A 27308-nucleotide genomic window follows, 5' to 3' on the forward strand; every position below is an offset into this window, starting at 1 on the left:
GACTTTACAGCCAACCTGCATGATGAGAGGGTTTTCTCCAAGGTTGACCTGGTGCATGGGTATCACCAAATCCTGGTGCAACCTGAGGATATACCCAAGACGGCCATCATCACCCCATTTGGCTTGTTCGAATTCCTTCGTATGCCATTCGGGCTAAAGAATGCCTCTCAGACCTTCCAGTGCCTCATGGACTCAGTAGGCAGTGACCTGGATTTCATCTTCATTTACTTGGATGACATCCTCATTGCCAGCAGGGATCGGGTGCAACACAAGGCCCACCTGCACACCCTCTTCTCCCGGCTGGCCAACTTCGGCCTCACCATCAACCCAGCCAAGTGCCAGTTTGGGAAAGAGTCCATGCAGTTCCTGGGCCATACCATCACAGCCAAAGGAGCCACGCCCACCGCTACAAAGGTTGCCACTATCAAGGAGTTCCCATGCCTGGACAACCTCAAGGGGCTGTAGGACTTCATGGGTATGGTCAACTTCTACAACCGATTCATCCCAGGAGCCGCGCGCGTCATGCTGCCACTACTTGCCCTCATCACAGCCAAGCACAAAACGCTCACCTGGACCCCAGAGGCCTGCATTGCATTCAAGGCCACCAAGGATGCCCTCATGAAGGCTAACATGCTCGCCCACCCACACACCGACCTGCATATGGCGCTCTTCATCGATGCCTCTGCCACAGCTATCGGCGCCGTCCTGGAGCAGCAGGTGAATGGACAATGAAAGCCGCTGGCATTCTTCAGCTGCATCTCTGCCCACCAGAGTGCAGGTATAGTGCCTTTGATGGTGAGTTACTGGTCATGTACTTGGTGGTGCGACATTTCCTCCACTTCTTAGAAGGGAGGACTTTTACCATCTTCACTGAACATAAACCCCTCACTCAGTCGCTTGCGATGGCAAAAGATCCTTGGTTGGCCCGCCAGCAGTGTCACCTCTCCTTCGTGTTGGAGTTTACCACCAACATTCGGCACAAGGTGGGGAAGGACAACGTGGTTGCCGATGCACTCTCACAACCGGCCATCTGCGCACTGACACCTGGCCTCAACTGCGACCAGTTTTGCCGGGACCAGACGTCCGATGATGAGACGCGAGCCTTCAGGCCTGTGGTTTTGAGACCTCCCAACTCCTAGTGGTGAAGGCACTATCCTATGTGATGTCTCCATGGGCACCCTGCGGTCAGTGGTTCCCCAGCAGTGGCGCAGACAAGTCTTCCATCACATCCATGACCTTTTGCACCTGTCCATCAGGTCCACAGTCCGTATGGTGGCAGAGCGGTTCATCTGGTATGGGCTGCGGAAGCAGATCATGGGCTGGGCCAGAATATGCACCCATTGCCAGATGTCCAAGGTGCACAGGCACATCAGGACACCTGCGCAAGATTTTGAGCACATGCGGGAATGGTTCAGCCACATTCATATGAACATAGTCAGGCCCTTACAGTTTCCAGGGGCAACTGTTACCTGTTCACGGTTGTGGACTGCACTACTCGTTTGCCCGAGGTGATCCTGATGCTGGACGCCTCCTCGGACTCCTGCTCCTTAGCGCTGTTGCACGGTTGGGTCGCCCAGTTCGGCGTACCAAATCACCTCACCAGTGATCGGGGCACCCAGTTCACCTCTGCGCTCTGGGGACAGCTCGCCAACAGGTTGGAGATAGAGCTACACCACACCACGGCCTATCACCCGCAGGCCAATGGGCTGGTTGAGGGTTTGCACCACCACCTTTAGTCGACACTTATGGCCCGACTCACCAGACCCGACTGGGTGGACGAACTGCCTTGGGTGCTCCTGGGCATCTGCTCCATGTCCAAGGAGGATCTGCAGACGTCATCAGCTGAGCTGGTCTACAACGCTCCGCTGGCACTGCCCGGTGAGTTCATCAACGTGCCTCACAAACCCCAGTGGTTGCCACATGAGCTACTTCCCCACCTCCGGGGCCACTTAGACTCCTTCACACCCCCACTGCCGCCCAGACATGGCACACGGCCATCTTACATCCCCAGCGAGCTGCACTCCGCAGAGTACGATTTTATTCGGTGCGGCCTGCCTGCGACACCTCTGCAGAGACCTTATGAGGGGCCGTACAGGGTTGTCCAGCATTCAGGGTCTACATTCACACTGGACATCAGCGGCAGGCGGGAGCTGTTTATTGTGGACTGACTGAAGCCAGCTCACTTCGACCCTACCAAACCAGTGATTGTGGCCCAGCCCAAGAAGTGAGGCCACCCAGCTAAAATGGACATTGGCGCCAGTTCTGGGGGGGCTGTGTGAGGCAGGCGAACCGGTCCCGCTTGTAATCCACGCGGTGGGGCAGCCAGCCAAAATGGCGCCGTCGGGGGTTTCCCCTTCTTTTTAGCACTGGGCTCAGAAGCCCACACTGGGGGACCACGTGATGCCCGAGTGACCTCGGTGCTCCCCAGCACGGTTCTCAGACAGGTCCGGGCTGGGAGTATAAGTCCAGCCCGTCAGCCAGCAATAAACCAGTTTTCTGCTCACTGAGCTCAACCCGTCTGGTTGTGTGTTCTTTCAGTAGCAGTGTAGCTGCCGCTACAATATAATGAATATTTGGTATAATCAAAATTAATTATAGGTTCTAAAGGGAAGATATCTGTAAAGGTACCATTATATCAAAATAAATTAATTCCTTTCTCTTTAAATAATCCTCATCGTAAGGACTGGCAGATTAGAGGTTTAGTTTGTATATTAGGTGGTTTTGAGGCAGGGAAGTTTTGTTTGGAAGGTTACAAGAGAGGTATGGCATTTTGTCAAATTCTTTGTTTGTTTATTATCAACTTAGTAACTTTTTGAAGAAGAATTATGGACAGGAATTAATTTTGCCAGGTCAAACAAAATTAGGGTTATTAATTGGGGATCAAGTTGGAAAAGGTTTTATTTCTGATACGTATATGTTTTTGCAGGAAAAGATGGAAAAGGTTAATATTAATATGGCTAAAGAGAAATGGGAAAATGATTTAGGTATTCTTTTGACATGGGAAGAATGGTCCAAAATATGTGTAGATAGTGTAACAAAGATAATTAATGTTAGGTATAATATGGTTCATTATAATTTTTTGCATCAATTATATTTGACTCCTGAAAAATTGAAGATATATGGATTTAGTTTTATCAGATTTGTGTTTTAGGTGTAGGAAACAGACAGCTACTTTTATATATTCAGTTTGGTCATGTGAGAAGATTAAATACTTTTGGGATGAAATTATAAAATTTTTGAAAGATTTGTTCAAATTAGATTTGCAATTGGATCCATTGATGTGTTTAATGGGTTATATTAATTTACCTTTTTTAGAATTACATATGACTAAACCGCATTTTACTTTTTTAAGATTAGGATTAGCAGTTGCAAGAAAATGTATTGCTGTAACGTGCAAAAATGATGTACATTTGAGTTTGCAAAGATGGCATAATGAAATGCAATTGTGTTTATATTTAGAAAAAATAATATATAATATAAAGAATAATTTTTCCTTTTATACTGATATTTGGAATTTGTATTTAGAGTATATTTCATGAGAAGTTAAGTGACTGCCACTTCAAATATAAAGCACTTAATATAAATTTTTTAAAGCTCCGAAATGGGAGTGGGGAGGGTTTTTTTGTTAGTTTAGTAGGGGGGTGAGTGGGGTTAGGGCTGAAGATGATAGTTTATTTTATTGTAATTGTAGATGATTTCGTATGAAATTTGAAAAATTTAAAATAATGTTTTCAAATAAAAGATCACTGCACAGGTTGATAGGATAGTTAAGAAAGCCTATGGAATGCTGGACTTCATTAATAGGGAGATTGAGTATTGGGATATTGTGTTCACTTCCGGTCACCTCATTATTGGAAGGATGTGGAAGCCATGGAGTGGGAACAGAGGAGATTTACCAGGGTGTTGCCTGGAATGGAAAACAAGTCTTATGAAGCAAGGTTACGAGAGGTTTCTGGACTTTTCTCTTTGGAGCATAGAAGGATGAGAGGAAACTTAATAGAGGTCTACAAGATTATGAGAGGAAGAGACAGGATGGACAGCTAATGCCTGTTTCCCAGGGCAGGAATGGCAAACACCAGAGGACTTCCACACATATTAGTGGAGGTAAGTTTAGGGGAGGCATCAGGGGTAAGTTTTTTACACAGAGAGTTGTGGGTGCCTGGAATGCCTTGCCTGGAATGGTGGTGGAGACTTAGACAGACACATGGATGAAGGAAAAATAGGGGGTTACAGGGTAGGTGTAGTAATTTATTTTTAGGGATATATAGGTCAGCATATCATTAAGGGTGGAAGGGGTACTGTAGTGTTCTATGTTCTATATTCTATCCCATTTGTTACCATCAGGTCCTTATATGGCTTGCCCAATTAGTATATGTCTTAATATCTCTTATACACTGTGAATGTTCTTTATACTGCCACTCCAGTGATTTCCAGATATCAACCACTGAAGAAACTTCCCCCTCAAATTCCCTTTAAAATTCTTTCAGTCACCTTAAACACATGTCCTCTTGATTTTGAAATCCTTAAAATAGGAGAAAGATTCTGAAAAGCTGCTCCACTCAGGCCTCTTAAAAGTTTACATTCAGACACTAAGTCCAGAAGGGGTGGCATGGTTGGCATGGTGGTTAGTGCAATGCCTTTACAGTGCCAGGAATCAGGGCTGGGTTCGAATCCTGCACTGTCAGTAAGGAGTTTGTACATTTTTCCCAAGTCTGGGGCTTCTGGTTTCCTCCCACCCTTCAAAACTTTCCGGGGAGTTTTAGGACAATTGGGTGTAATTGATGGCACGGACTCATGGGCCGAAATGGCCTGTTACCATGGTGTACGTCTAAATTTTAAAAGTCTGAAGTACAGCACGTCTAGTTTCAATAATAGTTTTTATCCAATAGCAATGTGCCTCTTGAAATTCCATGTACTATCCTAACCTTAACGATAAACTTGTCTCGAATAACCAAAACAATCTCTTTGGACTTTTGAGATGTTAATTTTTTTCTTGCATTAATGGCATCTGTGGATATTTATCTCTATACCTCTATGTCATATTATGGTAATTTTATGTATACTATTTTAGGAGATGTATCTAATATACACCTGTTTGTCTGCAGCAAATAAGGTCCACCTGTACCTTGAACTTATTGATATGGCAATAAACTCTCATTGTCATTATACCCCTATCAGATCATCCCCCTCAGCCTTCTTCACTTTAGGAAAAAGACACTCAGCCAATCCAATCTCTTCCCTGAACTAAAATCATCCATTGCAATCAACATCCAGGTGAAACTTCTTTGCATTTTCTCCACTGCAATCACATCATTCCTATAGGTAGCGATCGGAACTGCACACAATACTCCAAGTATAACCTACCCAGAGTTTTGAAAAATTTCAACATAATATCCCAAAGTTTGCTGTTCCATACCCTGATCAATGAAGTCAAGCATACCAAATGCTTTCTTGACTATCCTATCCACCCCTGCCATTATTTTTATGAACTTAAATCCTATTCATCAATATTCCTCTATGACCTATCGCTTATTCTTTATGTTTCACCTCCACTTGACTTACCATCAGATCACCTTGCACTCGTGTAGATTGTTCTGCCTAGATACTCAGTAGGCTGTAAAATACTTCGAATGTTCCGAAGGCCAGATTCAGATTTCAGATTTATTGTCAAGAGTACATACATGACATTGCATACCACCCTGAGGTTCTTTTCAGCATGTGTGGCAGAACAACTTCTTAGTTGGAGTGCAAGTATATAGCATGTACATGTAAGCAAATAAAGAACTGTAAACAGATAACAAATGTAAACAAACTGACTGTGCAATACAGAGTTTTAAAAAATCGATAAAGTGCACAAGTAAGTGTCCTTGTATGAATCCATGATTAAGTTTGTTGTTGAGGTTTCTGATGGTGGAGGAGTAGCAGCCTCTCCTGAACAAGTCTTGTAGCACTTATACCTCTTTCTTGATGGCAGCAATGAGAAAAGAACATGTGCTGGGTGGTGTGGACCCTTGATGATTACTGCTGCTCTCTGATGACTGTGTTCTCTGCAGATGTTTTCTATAGTGTGGAATGTTTTGCCTCCAATGTCCTGGGCTATGTTCACTAACTGCTGGAGGGCTTTATGCTCAGGGGTATTGGTGTCCCCATACCAGACTGTGATGCAGGCTGTCAGCACACTTTCCATCACACATCTATAGACATTTGCCAGGGTTTCTGGTGTCATACCAAATCTCCACAAACTCCTGAGGAAGTAGAGATGATGAAGTGATTTCCTCACGATGTCATTAATGTGTTGGGTCCAGGAAAGATCTTCTGAGATAGTGACTCCCAAGGGTGGCACAATTGGTGTAGTGGTTAGTGAAACACCTTTTCATCTCAAAAAATTGACATCTCAAAAGTAAAAAGAGATTGTTTTGATTATTTGAGACAAATTTATCGTTAAGGTTAGGATAGTACAGGGAATTTCAAGAGGCACATTGCTATTGGATAAAAACTATTATTGAAACTAGACGTGCTGTACTTCAGACTTTTAATATTTAGACGTACACCATGGTAACAGGCCATTTCGGCCCACGAGTCCATGCCATCAATTACACCCAATTGACCTAAAACCCCCCAAAAAGTTTTGAAGGGTGGGAGGAAACCAGAAGCCCCAGGGAAAACCCACTCAGACATGGGAAAAATGTACAAACTCCTTACTGACAGTGCAGGATTTGAATCCAGCCCTGATCACTGGCACTGTAAAGGCATTGCACTAACTGCCATGCCAACCGTGCCACCCCTCTGGACTTAGTGTCTGAATGTAAACTTTTAAGAGTCCTTAGTGGAGCATAGGTGATTCGAACTGGGGTTTGAATCCCATGCTGTCTGTAAGGAGTTTGTATGTTCTCCACGTGTCTCCGTGAGTTTTCCCAGGGGTCTTCAGCATCCACCCACTGCTTGAAAACTACTAGGAGTGTAGGTTAATTAGGCAGCATGGACTCGCGAGCCAAAATGGCCTGTTACCATGCTGTATGCCTAAATTTTAAAATATTTAATTAAAACTAAATAATTTTTAAAAATCTTAAATTTGCTCACTCTCTCCACTTCTGCTTTCCCAATGATCACTGGTTTGCCATTCCCATCCTGAAGTCAATAGACAGCTTCTTATTTTTGGTGACACTGAGTGCAAGGTTGTTATTGTTGCACCATTAAACCAGGTTTTCAATCTCCCTGTTGTGTGTTGACTCACCTTTCTTTATACAGCCCAATACCATGGTATCATCGGCAAATTTGTAGATGGTGTTATTGTTGTACCAAGCCACACAGTCGTAGGTGGAAAGTGAGTAGAGCAGGGGGCTAAGAACGCAGCCCTGTGGTGCTCTGATACTGATGGAGATTGTGGAGGAGATATTTTTACCAATCCTCACTGATTGTGGTCTGGAGATGAGGAAATTCAGGATCCAATTACACAGTGGGGTGTTGAGTCCCATGTCTTGGAGTTTGCTGATCCATTTTGAGGGGATGATGCTGTTAAATGCTGAACTGGAGTCGATAAAGAGCATCCTGATGTATGCATCTTTATCATCCAGTTATTTCAGGAATAGTGTAGAACTTGTGAGATGGCATCTACCATAGACCTATTGCAATGACAGGTGAACTGGAATGTATCCATGTCACTGCTCAGACAGGAGATGATATGCTTCAACACTTGCCTTTCAAAACATCATCACTGTTGATGTAAGTGCTACTGGTCGATAGATATTAAGACTCTGTTCTTCTTGGGCATTCTTATGTTTCTGTGTTACTTGGGAGGCTTCTTAAATAACTTAGAGATGCAAGATTTAAGTAACAGAAGAGATTTTACTTACTGAGGTAGGGTGCTTGAGAATATGTCTGGACCCTAAAGATAATAAAAAGGGGTGACTACTCAACGCCGACACTAGAAGGCATCACAGCGGAACCAACAGGATCCAAAATCTTTAGCAAGCTCGATGCTAAGATGGATACTGGAATGTGAAACTAGATGAGGAATCAACACAACTAACAATGTTCAATATTCCATTTGGTCCTTACAAGTTCATGCGACTACCTTTCAGCCTAAAGTTGAACTAGGATGTGTTCCAACAGAAGATCAATGAAGCCTACTGAGGGTGTAAAGGTGCTGTTGGCATCACGGATGACATCCAGGTTTTTGGCAGAGATGGAAAAGCTCATGATCTTCATCTACATGAGGCCATGGAGAGAACAAGAGGAGCTGGAATTAAACTTAATGCAGACAAATACCTTATCAAAGAGAAGGAATGCCAATTCTTCAGAATGGTGTACACTCCTGTTGGGGTAAAGCCAAGGCCAGAGAAGGTTAAACCCATTGCTGAGATGGAGTACCCAAAGGACAAATAGGAACTTAGAAGTTTCCTTGGGTTGGTCCAATACATGAGTTCCTTCATACCACATCTGTCAGACTACACAGCAATCATCAGAGAGTGGCTGAAGAAAGATGTGGAATTTCAGTGGTCACCATCACATCAGAGAAGTTTTGATCAGCTCAAAGAAATAATATGCAGAGAAGTGGAGTTGAGATACTATGATAGAGAAAAAGCCCTCACTCTGCAAGTAAATTTCTCTGGAGCGTAGAAGATTGAGAGGGGACTTGATAGAGGTGTTTAAGATTTTAAAAGGGACAGACAGAGTAAATGTGGATAGGCTTTTTCAATTAAGAAAGGGGGAGATTCAAACTAGAAGACATGGTTTAAGATTGAAGGGGGAAAATTATAAGGGGAACATGAGAGGAAATTTCTTTACGCAGAGGGTGGTGGGGATGTAGAATGAGCTTCCGACAGACGTGGTCGAGGTGGGATCATTGGTTACATTTAAGGAAAGACTGGATCGTTACATGGATAGGAGGGGACTAGAGGGGTATGGACCAGGTGCTGGTCAGTGGGACTAGGAGGGTGGGGATTTGCTACGGCAGGGACTAGTAGGGCCGAACTGGCCTGTTCTGTGCTGTAAGTGGTTATATGGTTATATGGTTATATGGTTATATGCATCTAACAGAGGCCTTGGTGCAGCATCAGTACAAGAAGGAAAACCAATAACTTTTGCCTCAAAAACAATAACAACAGCAAAGACCTGATATGCCAATATTGAGAGAGAGCTATGAGGGGTCATATATAGATGCAAAAAAATTCACAGGTTTCTGTATGCAAGAAAGTTTATCGTGGAAAGTGATCATCACCCACTGGAACACATCCAGAAAAACAACCTAAACAAGGCACCAGCGAGACTGCAGAGATTACTTTTACTACAATGCTATGACTTTGACTTAAAATACATACCAGGCAAAGAGATGGTGCTTGCTGATACCTTGTCACGACTTTTCCCGAACAAAATATATGAAATGGAAGACATGGGGTTAAAGATACATCATCTCGTCAGTGTGACCAGTAATAAACTAAGCGAAATCTGAGAAGAAACCAGTAAGGACAAGGTGTTGCAAATGCTTTCTCAACAAGTATACAAGGATGTCCAGAGAGGATAAGGCCGATACAGCCTTCAATACATCAATATTGGTCTATCAGAGATGACATATTGTTGGAGAATTATGTTCTGCTGGATGGATCAAGAATGATTATACCTGAAACAATGCAGAAAGAGATTCTCCAGAAAATAAATGAAGGTCACATGGGAATGGAGAAATAAAAACTCAGTGCTAAGTCAGCCACGTACTGGACTGGTACATACAAAGTCATTGAAAATTAGGTGGCTACATGTCAAATATGCCACAAGTACCAGCAAAGCCTGAAGCACCAATAAAAAGTGAGTTATCAAGTGATGAGACCACATCCACTAATGCTGAAACATCAACACAGCAATTGTCAGGTGAAGCAGAACAAGCTACAAGTACAGAAACACACAACAAAAGTAGGAAATTATTTCCACTGAAGTACCTACCAGGCCAGGGCACACAGTGAGATCAGATTAGTTCACCGAGAATCAAGAGTGATATTTAATAGTAGCCTGTTTCCATTCATCAAAATGGTGAAAGACCTGAGTGTCAACCATCACTTCAGAAATGAGAATGCTCCTTGTTGAACAAGGAATAACCGAACAAGTAATATGTGAAAATGGAACACAGAGCCCAAAGGTCACAGCCAAATCTACAAGATGGTGAAGCAACATACTGGTGACGGTGTGATATAGATAAGAACTATTTAAAAATAGTTGTGTAAATAAATTAGTGTATAAGTTCAGTTACTTAAGTTGCACTGGAAAGAAAGTGATAAAGAATATTATTTTTCTTTATCTTGAGTAGGAGGGATATTTTATAGTCAGGATAATGTGAACTATTTTGTAACCGTGTAAGAGTACACCCTTCTCACTGTAGTAACTGTAATGCACCAGTGTGAGACACATGTATGTTTAATTTTTGGCCAGGTACTACATCTAGGCTGATTGTTTTCCTTGGATTCATTCTCCTGAAGACAGCACGCACGTCATCCTCAGATACGGACAGGATGGGATCATTGGGGAAGAATGGATATAAGCCGTGGAATAATATAAGCTTTTTTTTTACTGTTGCAGGAAATCGCTGAATGGAGGATGTCTTGTGTTGGAAAAAAATATATATTTAAATTTTGATAAGATTTTATTCTGTTTGGCAACTTTAAAAAAAATCCTGACATACTATTTATTACAAGAGTCAGATAGAGCAGTCTTTCTTTGGCTTGGCTTCGCGGACGAAGATTTATGGAGGGGGTAAAAAAGTCCACGTCAGCTGCAGGCTCGTTTGTGGCTGACCAGTCCGATGCGGGACAGGCAGACACGATTGCAGCGGTTGCAAGGGAAAATTGGTTGGTTGGGGTTGGGTGTTGGGTTTTTCCTCCTTTGCCTTTTGTCAGTGAGGTGGGCTCTGCGGTCTTCTTCAAAGGAGGCTGCTGCCCGCCAAACTGTGAGGCGCCAAGATGCACGGTTTGAGGCGTTATCAGCCCACTGGCGGTGGTCAATGTGGCAGGCACCAAGAGATTTCTTTAGGCAGTCCTTGTACCTTTTCTTTGGTGCACCTCTGTCACGGTGGCCAGTGGAGAGCTCGCCATATAATACGATCTTGGGAAGGCGATGGTCCTCCATTCTGGAGACGTGACCCATCCAGCGCAGCTGGATGTTCAGCAGCGTGGACTCGATGCTGTCGACCTCTGCCATCTCGAGTACCTCGACGTTAGGGGTGTGAGCGCTCCAATGGATGTTGAGGATGGAGCGGAGACAACGCTGGTGGAAGCGTTCTAGGAGCCGTAGGTGGTGCCGGTAGAGGACCCATGATTCGGAGCCGAACAGGAGTGTGGGTATGACAACGGCTCTGTATACGCTTATCTTTGTGAGGTTTTTCAGTTGGTTGTTTTTCCAGACTCTTTTGTGTAGTCTTCCAAAGGCGCTATTTGCCTTGGTGAGTCTGTTGTCTATCTCATTGTCGATCCTTGCATCTGATGAAATGGTGCAGCCGAGATAGGTAAACTGGTTGACCGTTTTGAGTTTTGTGTGCCCGATGGAGATGTGGGGGGGCTGGTAGTCATGGTGGGGAGCTGGCTGATGGAGGACCTCAGTTTTCTTCAGGCTGACTTCCAGGCCAAACATTTTGGCAGTTTCCGCAAAGCAGGACGTCAAGCGCTGAAGAGCTGGCTCTGAATGGGCAACTAAAGCGGCATCATCTGCAAAGAGTAGTTCACGGACAAGTTTCTCTTGTGTCTTGGTGTGAGCTTGCAGGCGCCTCAGATTGAAGAGACTGCCATCCGTGCGGTACCGGATGTAAACAGCGTCTTCATTGTTGGGGTCTTTCATGGCTTGGTTCAGCATCATGCTGAAGAAGATTGAAAAGAGGGTTGGTGCGAGAACACAGCCTTGCTTCACGCCATTGTTAATGGAGAAGATAGAGCAGTACATAATATATGTTCAACGGATATGTTTTTGTATTTGCTTTGAAATATTGTTGGCAAGAAATTTACTATCAATGAAGAGCCTAAATTCAGTACTTTCTCGAACTTGCAGTGGGCACATCTTTCTGGCCCAAAGAATTGCAAGCTGTCGAGACAAGGCTTGGAGAAATAGAATGGATTCCAGTAGTAGAATGGACAAGACTCCTCTTCCAAACTCATCTATGATTGCCAACAAAGTCCTGGCCCAGCTTTGCAAGTTGTCAAAACTCCCAATACTTTTAAAATGTTTTTTTACATCTCTAACATTCGAAACAGTAAAAAATGAAACAAAAACATAGGTTTCAATTATTAATAAAAATACATCATGAAAAATGAGAAATAAACATTTTTTTCACTAAAGGCATCTGTATTCCCTTTATCACCACCCTTACAATCCCATGAGTGTTGTGAACTTTATGCTTGGGAATATACTATCAGATCTTGTGTCTGGCAGTATGTCCCCAAACATAAAGTCAGCAAGGTCTTGTTCATGGGGATTCCAGCAGAGCAGGGTTTGGTGATTATGTTTAAAGTTTCTATAGTTGCCTGAGAGTTACTAGCCCTAACTCTTAGAAATGCTGATAGGAAGAAAGGAGGAAAGGAGAAAAATTAGTATTTATATAGGACCTTAGAATGTCACAAGTGCAATGCAGAACTATAAGGATATCTCTTTCTTTGGCTTGGCTTCGCGGATGAAGATTTATGGAGGGGGTAAATGTCCACGTCAGCTGAAGGCTCGTTTGTGGCTGACAAGTCCGATGCGGGACAGGCAGACACGGTTACAGCGGTTGCAGGGGAAAATTGGTTGGTTGGGGTTGGGTGTTGGGTTTTTCCTCCTTTGTCTTTTGTCAGTGAGGTGGGCTCTGCGGTCTTCTTCAAAGGAGGTTGCTGCCCGCCGAACTGTGAGGCACCAAGATGCACGGTTGGAGGCGAGATCAGCCCACTGGCGGTGGTCAATGTGGCAGGCACCAAGAGATTTCTTTAGGCAGTCCTTGTACCTCTTCTTTGGTGCACCTCTGTCACGGTGGCCAGTGGAGAGCTCGCCATATAACACGATCTTGGGAAGGCGATGGTCCTCCATTCTAGAGACGTGACCTACCCAGCGTAGTTGGATCTTCAGCAGCGTGGATTCGATGCTGTCGGCCTCTGCCATCTCGAGTACTTTGATGTTAGGGATGAAGTCGCTCCAATGAATGTTGAGGATGGAGCAGAGACAATGCTGGTGGAAGCGTTCTAGGAGCCATAGGTGATGCCGGTAGAGGACCCATGATTCGGAGTCCAACAGGAGTGTGGGTATGACAACAGCTCTGTATACGCTTATCTTTGTGAGGTTTTTCAGTTGGTTTTTTTTTCCAGACTCTTTTGTGTAGTCTTCCAAAGGCGCTATTTGCCTTGGCGAGTCTGTGGTCTATCTCGTTGTCGATCCTTGCATCCGATGAAATGGTGCAGCCGAGATAGGATATAGTGTACCATCTACTACTGACCAGGGATAAATTTCAAGACGAATCTATGTCAGATATTTGTGAATTGCGTAATGATGATTAGACAGCACAGCTAGAGAATTCCTCATTCTTCATTAATTTGCATGGATATATCTATACCCTTGACACTTTTCCCCTACGTTGAGAAGTAAGTTTCAGAAGCTAACATGCCAGCTCTTTTTGGGATATTAATGAGCCACAGAGGAAATTCACCCGATCATGGGTATAATGTACAGTTGTATCAATCTATTTTTATTCATGCTAATATAGCACTTTTATCATCTTGATGCTTTTGATCAGGTGACTCTTGAATTACTGATCCATGAAAATCGTAATAATCCTTAATAACATCCTGATTGTACATTTTCATTTGGTTTTGTTTCTTTGCATTCTGGATTGAGCACGTCTGTAAACAATTCTCCAAGATCAATATTACCTTTGATATCTCCATCTGCAAAATGAAAAATGCAGCTTCACTTTGTTACAGCCAGCTTTAATGGCACCAAGGTGCCATTCATCTTCTTCATCTTAGGTTTCACTAGCTAAGATGTATTTTCCTGCTCTGTGTTATTTGAGCACCAATACTGCTGTAGTTGTGAATGCTTGTATAACTATGAGTAATTATGGGAATTGTTAAAGTGGGAAGCATTTTGGCCTTCCATGTACAGTATTCTGCAGCTACACTCACCTGTTACCTACATATTAATTGCAGCTTTAACTATCGGTACGTTAACAATTGGAATGTTAATAATATAACATGCTTTTTTCAAGGAGAAATGGGTGAAAACAGTACATTTGTGTATTGGAAGATCTTATTGATGTACATCTTGGTATAAAAATCTTGGAATACCTGTAAATATAACTCCCATCAATCTAGCTGTTTAGCTTGGAATGGCCCATGAGGATTTGTTACACACTTTAACTATTTACATTCAATCTCACAACAAAAAAAAACAATCTCCGTCTTCCCCCGGTCATGTGTAAATGCTGAAAATTGGACTCTCTTCTTCTTGGGTGCACAATATTTGCAATTTTTAGGTGCCCAGTTGCACGGATCATTGAAATGGTTGAATTTTCTGGCCCTCTCTGATGTCTATAATATAAACTCTTTTGTCTGAAATGCCTTCCGTAGACTTCTTCTTCTCTCTTGAAATACAATAAATATGTGTGAGGTCCACAGTGATACCTTTATAGGCAAATCTAAAATCTAAAATAGAAATAAGCAGAGCAGGTAGACCTAAAAAAAACTCTTTAAATAAAAGTTTGTCCAAGAGAAACAGCAGCTGGATACTAATGCAATGTTAAATTTGAACTAAACAAAGATTCTGTTAGTAATTTTTAATAGCCAAGAGCCTATATCCTAAAAGACCTGCTTTGAGAATTTACATTCCCAATTATGTGCTCAAAATCCATAATGCACATTTCTGAGTTTTAATGCCCTTTGCACACTGGCAAGGATTCTTAGCAACTGGACCACAGCCAATGTGACTCATGATGTATGTATAGACTGGACAGTGAAGCACAGTGCTTTTATGCGTATGAAGAATATGGAATCAAACCTAAGATCTCCAACTGATATAATATGTTGATCAGTCGGACCATGAGTGTTATGAACTTTATGCTTGGGAATATACTATCAGATCTTGTGTCTGGCAGTATGTCCCCAAACATAAAGTCAGCAAGGTCTTGTTCATGGGGATTCCAGCAGAGCAGGGTTTGGTGATTATGTTTAAAGTTTCTATAGTTGCCTGAGAGTTACTAGCCCTAACTCTTAGAAATGCTGATAGGAAGAAAGGAGGAAAGGAGAAAAATTAGTATTTATATAGGACCTTAGAATGTCACAAGTGCAATGCAGAACTATAAGGATATCTCTTTCTTTGGCTTGGCTTCGCGGATGAAGATTTATGGAGGGGGTAAATGTCCACGTCAGCTGCAGGCTCGTTTGTGGCTGACAAGTCCGATGCGGGACAGGCAGACACGGTTACGGCGGTTGCAGGGGAAAATTAGTTGGTTGGGGTTGGGTGTTGGGTTTTTCCTCCTTTGTCTTTTGTCAGTGAGGTGGGCTCTGCGGTCTTCTTCAAAGGAGGTTGCTGCCCGCCGACCTCTTCCTTCAAAGAATTTGAAATAAATTTGTGGCAATGTTAGATTTCGCAAATAAATACCTTTTGCTTTATTTCTAAGCCAGTTTATTATAACCTTTTCTATCGCAATCTAGATATTTAGGAAAACGATATATTCTATGTGTTTGAAAATCAGGTAAAATAACCATTAATATAATAACTTTGTCAGAAGCTTCCATAAAATTTACCACAATTAGTTATAGAGGTACAGTTGTTTAAGTATTATTAAATTTTATAACTGATCAATACTGTTCCAGTCCAAAATCAATCTAAATTTTAAAGGATTAAATTCACACTTTGCAATTATGGCAAAGATAGCATTGTCCTTTGTATCTCATTAGAATGATCTGTGAATCGATTCACTTCAAAACATCAAGTAAAGAAAGATATTCTCTTGACCTGATAACTATATGTTAAATGAATATATTCTTCATAAATTCTTCAAGGATAATATCATGTTATTTGGATGTTTATTGCCTACTTCTGAAATAAAGGATTGAGGACATCTCTACAGGCTAAGTCAGCATATTCATATTTATACTGTAACCTCATTTATTTGATGTCTGTGTCATGAAGCAGACATACCTATTGATCTTTTAAAACAGTAATGTTTTCATACTGGCATTAAAATGATCTTGCATCATTTTGTAATTGATTACTCAGAATAATCCAAACAAATTCCTTCCATGCGCAAGGATGCATCAGTATAAATACCAGAAATCCTTTCTGCTTGATAGATGTAATGAACAGAAGATGTGAATCTTACTGTTCTGTTACTTCAGTATATTGATTGTAAGGTTTTATAATGGGAGACTTCATCTATTTCTGTCAACTTTATCATAATTAAGCTAATCTTACGCTAAATATGCATAACATGTTACTTGCTGTTCCTTGTTATAAATTTTAACCTATTTCTCTCTTATTTGTATATGGTACTGTGCTTCCTTCCCCCTTAAACCTCAATACTTAAATACAATTGACATTTTTCATCTGCTTCTCAACATTTGGCCTTCAGGTGCCTTGCTCTATCTTGTGCATTTTTCTTAATATATAATTTTCAAAGCCTCTGTCCCTGTTCATCTCTGTCCTTTTTTCTTCCTCATTTCTTGACTCTTTCTGTGCTTTTCAATGCCTGTTTGCCAGGCTGCGGCCTTTTCCCTGCAGCATCAGTAGCTGAGGTTTATAGAAGTTTATAAATTCATGAGGGAAATAGATGAAGTTGATGTTTGCAGCTTTATTTCCCCAGGTTAGGGAAGTTTAGAACTAGAGGACATAGATTATGGTGAAAGGGGAAAGATTGAAAGGAGACCTGAAAATTTTTCACACAGCGGATGGTAGGTATAAAGAACAAGGCAGCAGAGGAAGTGGTCAAGGTAGGTGCAGTTACAACCTTCAAAAGAAATTTTGATAGGTATATGGCTGGGAATTGTTAAGGTAAATGAGCCGACACAGGCAAATAAGACTAGCTCAGCTAGGAAACCTGGTTGGTATTGACGAGTTGGGCTGAAGTGCCTATTTCACAGTTGTATAGCTAGAACTTGATCAATGACTTTTTTTTCTCCTTCCAGCAGCAGTTTCAAAGGCATTTTGCACTTTACTAGATATCAGATTGTGCTAAAACAATGTTTCCTTATTCAATTCTCCACCAATTTGCAAAATCTTTAATGGGAAGCAAGTTCCAAAGAAAACATATTTGGGAAATATTTGAAAAAATATCATTTGGTGATAAATTCAGCATTTATAAAAAGCCTTGCATTTATATGGTGCCTTTCACAACCTCAAGATATTCCTAAATCATTTTCAGCCAATGAGGTACCTTTCAAACGCTAATATTTTATCACAGAGAATGAGGCATCCAATTTGCATCCAGCAAAGTCACTTGAAATACAATTCCTTTTCTTTCTACAGATGTTGTCTTGTAGGCAAACAGAGTAAAAATAAATCCAAAGGGTTTCTATAGGTACATTAAAAGTAAAAGATTAGTGAGGTATAAAATTGGACCCCTTGTAGATAGCGAGGTAGGCTGAGTGAGAAGTCAGAGGAAATGGGGGAAATTTTGAATGATTTCTTTGCCTCGGTATTCACTAGGGAAAAAAATATTGAACCAGTTGAAGTAAAGAAAAATAGCGGGGAGGCCATGAAGCATATAAGGATAACCAAGGAGGTAGTGATGGCTGTGTTGAAAAAGATAAAGGTGGATAAATCTCCGGGACCGGACAAAATATTCCCAAGGACACTCAGGAAGGCTTGTCAACAGATAGTGGGGCCATTAACAGAGATATTTAGGATGTCACTGGCCACGGGGGTAGTGCCAAAGGATTGGAGGGTGGCGCATGTGGTTCCGCTGTTTAAGAAAGGGTCCAAATGAAAACCTGGGAATTATAGGCCCGTGAGTCTGACATCTGTGGTGGGCAAGTTGATGGAAAGTGTTCTGAGGGATGGTATTTACAAATATTTGGAGGTACAGGGATTGATAGGGAGCAATCAGCATGGTTTTGTCAGGGCTATAGATCATGCTTGACAAACCTGATTGAATTTTTTGAAGGGGTTACAAAAAAGGTTGATGAAGGGAAAGCTGTCTATTTAGACTTTAGTAAAGCTTTTGACAAAGTTCCCCACAGGAGGTTAGGAAAAAAGGTGGAGGCATTAGGTATAAATAAGGAGGTAGGGAAATGGATTCAGCAATGGTTGGATGGGAGGTGTCAGAGAGTAGTGGTAGAAAATTGTTTGTCCAATTGGAGGCCGGTGACTAGTGGAGTTCCTCAGGGATCGGTCCTGGGTCCACTATCGTTTGTTATATATATTAATGATCTGGAAGTAGGGGTGGAGAATTGGATAAGCAAGTTTGCTGATGATACAAAGATTGGTGGTGTTGTGGACAGTGAAGAAGATTACCATAGATTAAAAGGTGATTTAGGAAAGCTGGAGGTGTGGGCTGAGAAATGGCTGATGGAATTTAATACAGATAAGTGTGAGGTGTTACATTTTGGAAAGGCAAATCTAAATAGGTCATATGCATTAAATGGTAGGCTATTGAGATGTGCAGAGCAACAAAGGGATTTAGGAGTGATGGTAAATAGTACCCTCAAGGCTGATACTCAGGTAGATGGTGTGGTGAAGAAGGCATTTGGAATGTTGGCCTTCATAAATCGGAGTATTGAATTCAAGAGTAGGGAGGTTATGATGAAATTGTACAAGGCATTGGTGAGGCCAAATTTGGAGTACTGTGTACAGTTTTGGTCACCAAATTATAGGAAAGATATAAACAAAATAGAGAGAGTGCAGAGAAGATCGACGAGAATGTTGACAGGATTTCAAGTTTTGAGTTACAGAGAAATGTTGTGCAGACTGGAGCATTTTTTCTCTGGAGCGTAGAAGATTGAGGGGGCACTTGATAGAGGTGTTTAAGATTTTAAAAGGGACAGACAGAGTAAATGTGGATAGGCTTTTTCAATTAAGAGTGGGGGAGATTCAAACTAGAGGGCATGGTTTAAGATTGAAGGGGGAAAATTATAAAGGGAACATGAGGGGAAATTTCTTTACGCAAAGGGTGGTGGGGATGTGGAATGAGCTTCCGGCAGACGTGGTTAAGGCGGGATCATTGGTTACATTTAAGGAAAGACTGGATAGTTAAGGAGAGGACTGGAGGGGTATGAACCGGATGCTGGTCAGTGGGACTAGGAGGGTGTGGATTTGTTATGGCATGGACTAGTAAGGCCGAACTGGCCTGTTCTGTGCTGTAAGTGGTTTTATATGGTTATAAATACATCCTGCTTTTTTTTTTAGTTTAATTTCAGATTTCCATCATGAATTTATAGAGGTAAAATTGTGGTAGGGATTGTTAGGTCTGCTTTGTTCATGAATGAGTGAGACAAACACCAGGCTGAGTCGAAATCAGGGTTCTTTGTTCTTTATTACCGGATTGTAACACTTGCGACTAAACATGTTAGTCGGAGAATGCATTCTGCCGTTATCAGCAAAATGGTGATTTTTTATACCCTTGGATATGTGCTTAGAACATCATCATATCATTACTTGTCCAATGACTAAAACTGTTGCTATCCTTTCCCTGCTAGCTTCCTGCCTCTCAATCCATCAATGTCTCTCTTATCTTGTAAGTACAAGGATGCATTTACATCTTGTTACAGCCCTGTACAGGGCAGGGTAACTCCTTACACATTCCCATCTCATGATGTTTTACCTTACAGGATGGGAAAAAAATACTTTTCAGTGATTGTGAGTGAAGGATAAATATTGGGAAAGCTTCGGAGGTCGTGTCTATATTTGATCAAAATTGGGTGATGAGATTTATTTTAATCTACCGGCAAAGCACTTGCAAGCTTGCTTTATGTATCACCTGAAAGATAACAAGCATTAACACATCAGCACAGATTTTCAGGGTTCGTATCTCTGGAGTATAACTTGAATACAACACTCTCTGACTCAGGGCAACTGTCCATCGCAGCTACAGATGAAACCATTGCATAAAACTATCCTGTAAAAAGTCTGAACCATTATTGTGACCTATTGAAGTCAATGGAAGCAAAATCAAAGTACGTGTAATATATTACAGATGATTTGTGTTGCTGTTCAGGAGAAATTGTTACCCACTTGATTTTGAGGATCAGGCAAGGAAAAGTAAAGCAAAATATTTGAATATTTCCTTTATTTGACACAAATGTCACTTTTCTCTACCAAAAGTGATAAAATTCTATCTAAGTTAAACCATGCAAAGCAATGACCATTCAGGAGAAGGAAGCATTCACTGTTTAGATGATGCATTAAAAATCAGTTTTAATATTCATTTTTGTTTCATTTGTTTCATGTCATCTTTAAATTTGATGTATTTTTAACATGATTTACAGATACTAGTTCAGAACAGTGATGGCCTGACAGAGTTGAACTAACACACAATGAGTGTTGAACTTCATTTTACCTGTGACTGTAGTTGCACTTAGAATAACTTTATTCTTTAGAATAACCAGTTAATGTTCACAGCTTCGAGCCAAAGCCTCCAAATGCACTAGCAGTGATCACTTCCTAGAGAAGTACCAAACACAAGTGAAATGAATTTAGAAAAGCTAAACTGGATTCAAAGCATGGATTTCACATTCATGTTGATTTGCATCTTCAGTAACAAATTGACATTCTAGAGAAAATTCCTAGAAATGTGCAGCCACATAATTGAGTGGCCTGGATGCTACCTGGGAACATTGAGGTAATTTTTGGGTTGGGGTGTGGCTTCTGGCCATGACAGAAGGCTTCAATGGACACTCTTTTTCCTTCCACCCAGAAAAACACTTCTGTACTTCCTTGCCCTAGTTACCTTTTTTGCAGAACTGTTTGAAACAATCATGTTTTATGATTGGCCCAATTAAGTTTTAAATTGTAGCCTTGCAAAAGTCATACTACTTACCATGAAACTTTAATACTCAGCATGCTTGGGACATTGGTAGTGAGGGATGCATAGATTTTTTTGACTATTGGATGTTATTCATCTTAATATTGCAACACATTTTTAATTTGCTTTTTTTAAAACACATTTCTCAGTGAGTTTAAAGGGGATGCGGGGTTCCAGGTTCTGGTCAGTTTAAAGGCCCCGTCAATTGAATGGAAATGCAGGAACCAGGATCCTGCCAGTTTTCAAGGGTTATTGGCAAATGTTGTCAGGTTGAGCCAAATTCTGAGCCATTTAGTTTTCTAGATAAATGAATGGTGATTTTCAAAGTTTTATGGTAGCCCATCAAAACACCAAGAAACCCAATGTCTGAAGCAAGCAGGCATTTGTATTAGTGTTTGCCATTTTCTAAAATAATGCACAAACACTATCACAAAGGAACCAGACCAATATTTTAAGATGATGCTAATATCTACTCCTCCATCATTAGACTCCTTAATTAGGTGTAATTGGACAGCACAGATTTCAATGGCCAGAATCAGCTTCAACTATGCTGAATTGTGAAATTTTAATTTTACCAATAAATTTAAGTGTTGGTGTTTACCATTGACATAGTGGGCCAAAAGGTCATAGAAACATAGAAACATAGAAGATAGGAGCAGGAGTAGGTCATTCGACACTTCGAGCCTGCTCCGCCATTCAACGAGATCATGGCTGATCTTAAAGTTCAGTACCCCGTCCCTGCCTTCTCTCCGTAACCTTTAATACCCTTATACAGAAGAAATATATCTAATTCCCTCTTAAATTGAGATCCCCTCTCAATCTTCTAAACTCCAGGGAGTACAATCCCAATTTGCGCAATCTTGTGCAAATGGCTCAGAATTTGGCTCAACCTGACAATATTTGCCAATCTTGTGAAAGGTCCATTTAATTGCTGTATTTCCTGAGATAGTACAAATTAAACTGAGGTCCTCCATCAGCCAGCTCCCCACCATGACTACCAGCCCCCCCACATCTCCATCGGGCACACAAAACTCAAAACGGTCAACCAGTTTACCTATCTCGGCTGCACCATTTCATCAGATGCAAGGATCGACAATGAGATAGACAACAGACTCGCCAAGGCAAATAGCGCCTTTGGAAGACTACACAAAAGAGTCTGGAAAAACAACCAACTGAAAAACCTCACAAAGATAAGCGTATACAGAGCCGTTGTCATACCCACACTCCTGTTCGGCTCCGAATCATGGGTCCTCTACCGGCATCACCTACGGCTCCTAGAACGCTTCCACCAGCGTTGTCTCCGCTCCATCCTCAACATCCATTGGAGCGCTTTCATCCCTAACGTCGAAGTACTCGAGATGGCAGAGGTCGACAGCATCGAGTCCACGCTGCTGAAGATCCAGCTGCGCTGGGTGGGTCACGTCTCCAGAATGGAGGACCATCGCCTTCCCAAGATCGTGGTATATGGCGAGCTCTCCACTGGCCACCGTGACAGAGGGGCACCAAAGAAAAGGTACAATGACTGCCTAAAGAAATCTCTTGGTGCCTGCCACATTGACCACTGCCAGTGGGCTGATATCGCCTCAAACCGTGCATCTTGGCGCCTCACAATTTGGCGGGCAGCAAACTCCTTTGAAGAAGACCGCAGAGCCCACCTCACTGACAAAAGGCAAAGGAGGAAAAACCCAACACCCAACCCCAACCAACCAATTTTCCCCTGCAGCCGCTGCAACCGTGTCTGCCTGTCCCGTATCGGACTGGTCAGCCACAAACGAGCCTGCAGCTGACGTGGACTTTTTACCCCCTCCATAAATCTTCGTCCGCGAAGCCAAGCCAAAGAAGAACAAATTAAATAATGCCTCTTTGAATTTATGTTCATTCTCCTTGATATAAAATTCAGAATCCCATTTACTATTTGTTGCTGCCGTTGATTAGTTGGGCCGAAGAGCCTGCTTCTGTGTGCTATAATACTATGAATTTATTGATGAGATTTTCTACTGCCTTTTAATCTCCAAAGATAATCCTTTTCCTTCATTCTGTTATATTTTTCCATTATGTTAACTTTGGCTCTTTCTTTTCGCTAAATATAATTTAATATCAGCAAAACATTATTTTATTCCACTTGTGCCTGTGCATATATAATTTGCATCTAAACAATCGAATCAAAATTTACAGCCTAGTGAAGAGGCATATATTTACTTGCTACCCTTTAATATGTTCCCCAGCCAACACTAGCTGGCTCCACTTCCATTCATGCAATGTGCTGCAAAGTTATTCTGTGGCATGATGCTATTCTTACCATGCAATAGAATTTTATTGGAGCACAAATCTCTGAATTCCAGTGTTAACTTGTTACAGCTGCAATTGTAAAATTGCTTCTGGATAATATGTGTTGATATTTATAAAATACATGATGCACCAAGACATGCACAGTAAGATTCAATGGTCTTTCAGGCATGCATAATAGAATCTGTGGATGGCATGAATTACTCATTTAAAAGCAGGCCTTTGCCATGATTGTGAGGCTTGTTTCACTGAAAAGAAATGGAAGTTCAAACACTGCTTGTGTCAGCTTTGCAAGTCTGGAGCTTGGAGTTGACTAAAGATTAATGTCCTTGGAATCTCCATTAATGTACCCTGGTTGAATCATAACATTGTTTTTTTCATTTCAATATCCGAGCAACACTGGGAAAACAAAGCATTATTGCCTATTGCTATATATGCTTGAAGTCATTTCAGAAGGAATTTAAGATTTCTTCCTCTGTGTCTCCCTGCTGCAATCTGAGCTAATGGTTGCCATCAGTTTAAATCATAACCTCTTCCGCCCCGATCTCCATTCATTCTCTTTCCAATATGGATCCTCCTCTACTTTAAACCCACAACCTACTAGAGTTCCTTCCTTGACAAACAAAGTAAATGTCTATAGATACATTAAATATGCATTAAATTGTTCTTGTGAAATAGAATTTTGTATTGGTGAGCCCATACATGACACCTGTATTGGATCACTGATTATTATTTCTTTTACAGCAGAGAAAGAAACCTTTAAGACAGCACATCTTAATTTTCATTAGTCTCTTATATAGCAAAAATTGTTTTTTTGAACAGAATCTGTTCTTTGCGATGTCATGTTGTGAATATCCCATTAACAAGAACCTGCCCAATTGAACACAAATTTTATTCCTTGTCATATTGTCCATTCATTCAGCTGCATAATATCCATGATGTGGGCTGTATGGTGGTATAGCTAATGGAACTGCTACCTCACAGTGTTAGAGGCTCATGATCAATCTTGACCTGGAAGTGTGGAATTTGTAAATACTCCCTACATCCATGTGCAACTCTTCTGCATGCTCTAGTTTCTTCCCATACCTCAAAAACCTGTAGGTCTTTCTTTGCTTCTTTTCCTCTCACACTGCAAGGGGCACTGGTAAATAATAATAGTGACTCTTTGGCTTATGACAGGCAAAAGTTAGGTATGTCATGCATATTACATTTCTAATGTATTATTTTTACATAACAATAAAAGGAACCTTGAGCCTAAAAGGAACCGTGAACCATGCTGTCATGCTCTACAACACTTTAAGTACACATGCCGAGCTCCTTGTATATCCTGAATGATTTAGAATGAGCCAGGGATTCACGAGCATCTCCAATTTAACTGAAAATGTAACTGACTAATGAATGAAAATCATTTGATCGCATAATGCATGACAAATGACAGAAATATATGACAAATGACAGATGTTTTGTCAAAGAGGTGGGTTTTAATAAATGCCTTAAAGATGAAGGAGAGTTATTAGAAAGAGGTATTAGACTGGTAATTAAAAACAGAACAAGTATCAAGAACTACTAATGCTGTTAAAAATAATTCAATAGTCACCTATAACCCTCAGGAAATTATGACCAATTTTATTCATTTTATCAGAAGTTGTATACTTCTGAGGGGAAACAGGAAGATGGTTCTATTGAATCCTTCTTATCTAAGTTAAATTTACCGGTTTTGGGGGAGGAAGAGGTAAAGGATTTGGAAACTCCGTTTACAGATTTCGAGATTAAAGAAGCTATACAAGAGATGCCAAATGGAAAGTTGCCAGGTGATGATGGATTTTCAGTGGAATTTTATAAAGTGTTTTATGAAGATTTATCTTCTATATTTAGGGACATGTTGCAACAAATAACTGAAGATCAGTCATTACCAAAATCTTGTTTAAGTGGGATAATTACAGTGATTCCAAAGAAAGATAGAGATCCATTGAATGCAGCTTCAAATTGACCAATTTCTTTATTAAATGTGGATTATAAAATAGTGGCTAAAGTATTGGCAAATAGACTTGTTAAATATTTACCTCAGTTGGTACATACAAATCAAACAGGTTTTTTTTAAGAATAGATGTGCATCTGATAATATTCTTAGATTGATAACATTGATCAGTACATCGAGACAGTCCCCCAACCAACCAATGATGGTTCCGCTTGATGCAGAAAAAGCTTTTGATAGGGTTGAATGGAATTTTTTATTTAAGGTGTTGGAGAAGTTTAATTTTGGCCCTTTCTTTACTGGTTGGGTTAAGGCATTGTATAAAAATCCAATTGCTAGGGTGGTGATGAATGGCCAAACTTCTTTGGCATTTAAATTATCGCGATCAACTCATCAAGGTTGTCCATTGTCACCAGCCTTAATTGCATTGGTAATTGAACCATTAGCTCAGGCAATTCAACAGAATGACAAGGTTAAAGGGATATGAATTGCAGCTGATGAATATAAGATTAATTTATTTGCTGATAATGTACAGAATTATTTGACACATCCAGAACCTTTGAAATATTTACAAGAATGCTTAGTTCAATTCAGGGAGTTATCTGGGTGTAATGTGAATTGGGATAAGAGTGAAATATTGCCAATTTTGGAAGGGGATTATAAAGAGTGTAAAAATATTATAAAATTAAGATGGTCTGATAAAATTAAATATTTAGGGGTAACTTTGAATGCATATTATCAATCTTTATATAACTTAAACTTTATTGAAAAAGATAAAAATGGATTTGATTAAATGGAAGGATCTTCCATTAACATTAATAGGTCAAGTAAATTGTATTAAAATGAATATTTTTCCTTGTATTCAATATTTATTTCAGTCAATTCCATGTTCACTTTCAAAGGGTTTTTTTCAGGATTTGAATAAGGTGGTGAAGAAATTTTTATGGAAGGGAAAATTAGCTCGAGTAACTTTACATAAATTGACATGGAAATATGCATTAGGTGGACTTCAGTTGCCTCATTTTCAAAATTATTATGAAGCTGCACAGTTGAAGTTTGTTAGTAGAATGATGGATGTTAATCACCTTGTTGGGCCAAGGTGGAATTAGCTTGTATTCCTGAATTTGATGTTCATCAGTTTATATATAAGTGGAATTTGAATTTATTGTAGGGTTATGATATGCCAGTATTAAAACATTTGTTAAAGATATGGATTAAAAGAAATGATGTTATAGGAACAAAGGGTAAATTATCAATTCAAACTCTGTTATATCAAAATCAGCTTATTCCTTTTTCAATGCTTAATAGGTATTTAAAGATATTGTATTTTCAGGGTATAAAAGTGATTCAGGATTGTTTTAAAGAGGGACAGTTTCTTTCTTTTAATCAATTGAGGAAGAAATTTGGAAAACCAGCAAATTATTTATTTGTGTATTACCAACTTAGAGCTTTGATAAGGGATAATAAAGAGATGAGTTTACCTAAGTTATTGAAATTTGAATCTTTGATTTCCTCTATACCAAAGAGAGATTTTATTTCAGATATGTATTGATTGTTACAGGAAACTATGGAAAAACCGAATTTGGAGAAATCTAGAAATAAATGGGAAAGTGATTTAACTTATGTTATACCTCAAGAGGATTGGTAGGTTATGTGTCATGAAGGGATAACTAAATTGACTAAGATATGGTTTGGTTAACTATAACCCTTAAAGAAGGGTGACTTTGAGGGTATGAGACACAAATTGATTAAGTTAGATTGGCAAATGTTACTTAAAGGATTAACTGTAGAAAGGCAATGGCAAGCATTTAAGGATCACCTGGATGAAATACAGCATTTGTTCATCCCGGTTTGGAAAAAGAATAACTCAAAGAGGGTAATACATCCTTGGATAACTAGGGAAATCAGGGAGAGTATCAAGTGTAAAGAGGAAGCGTATAGACTAGCCAGGAAAGACAGCATACCAGAGGATTGGGAGAAATTCAGAGTTCTACAGAGGAAGACAAAGGGATTAATCAGGAAAGGCAAAAGAGATTATGAGAGAAAGTTGGCAAGGAACATAAAAAATGACTGCAAAAGTTTTTATAGATATGT

This window comes from Narcine bancroftii, chromosome 3 (genome assembly GCF_036971445.1).
Source record: "Narcine bancroftii isolate sNarBan1 chromosome 3, sNarBan1.hap1, whole genome shotgun sequence".
Classification (NCBI taxonomy): Eukaryota; Metazoa; Chordata; class Chondrichthyes; order Torpediniformes; family Narcinidae; genus Narcine; species Narcine bancroftii.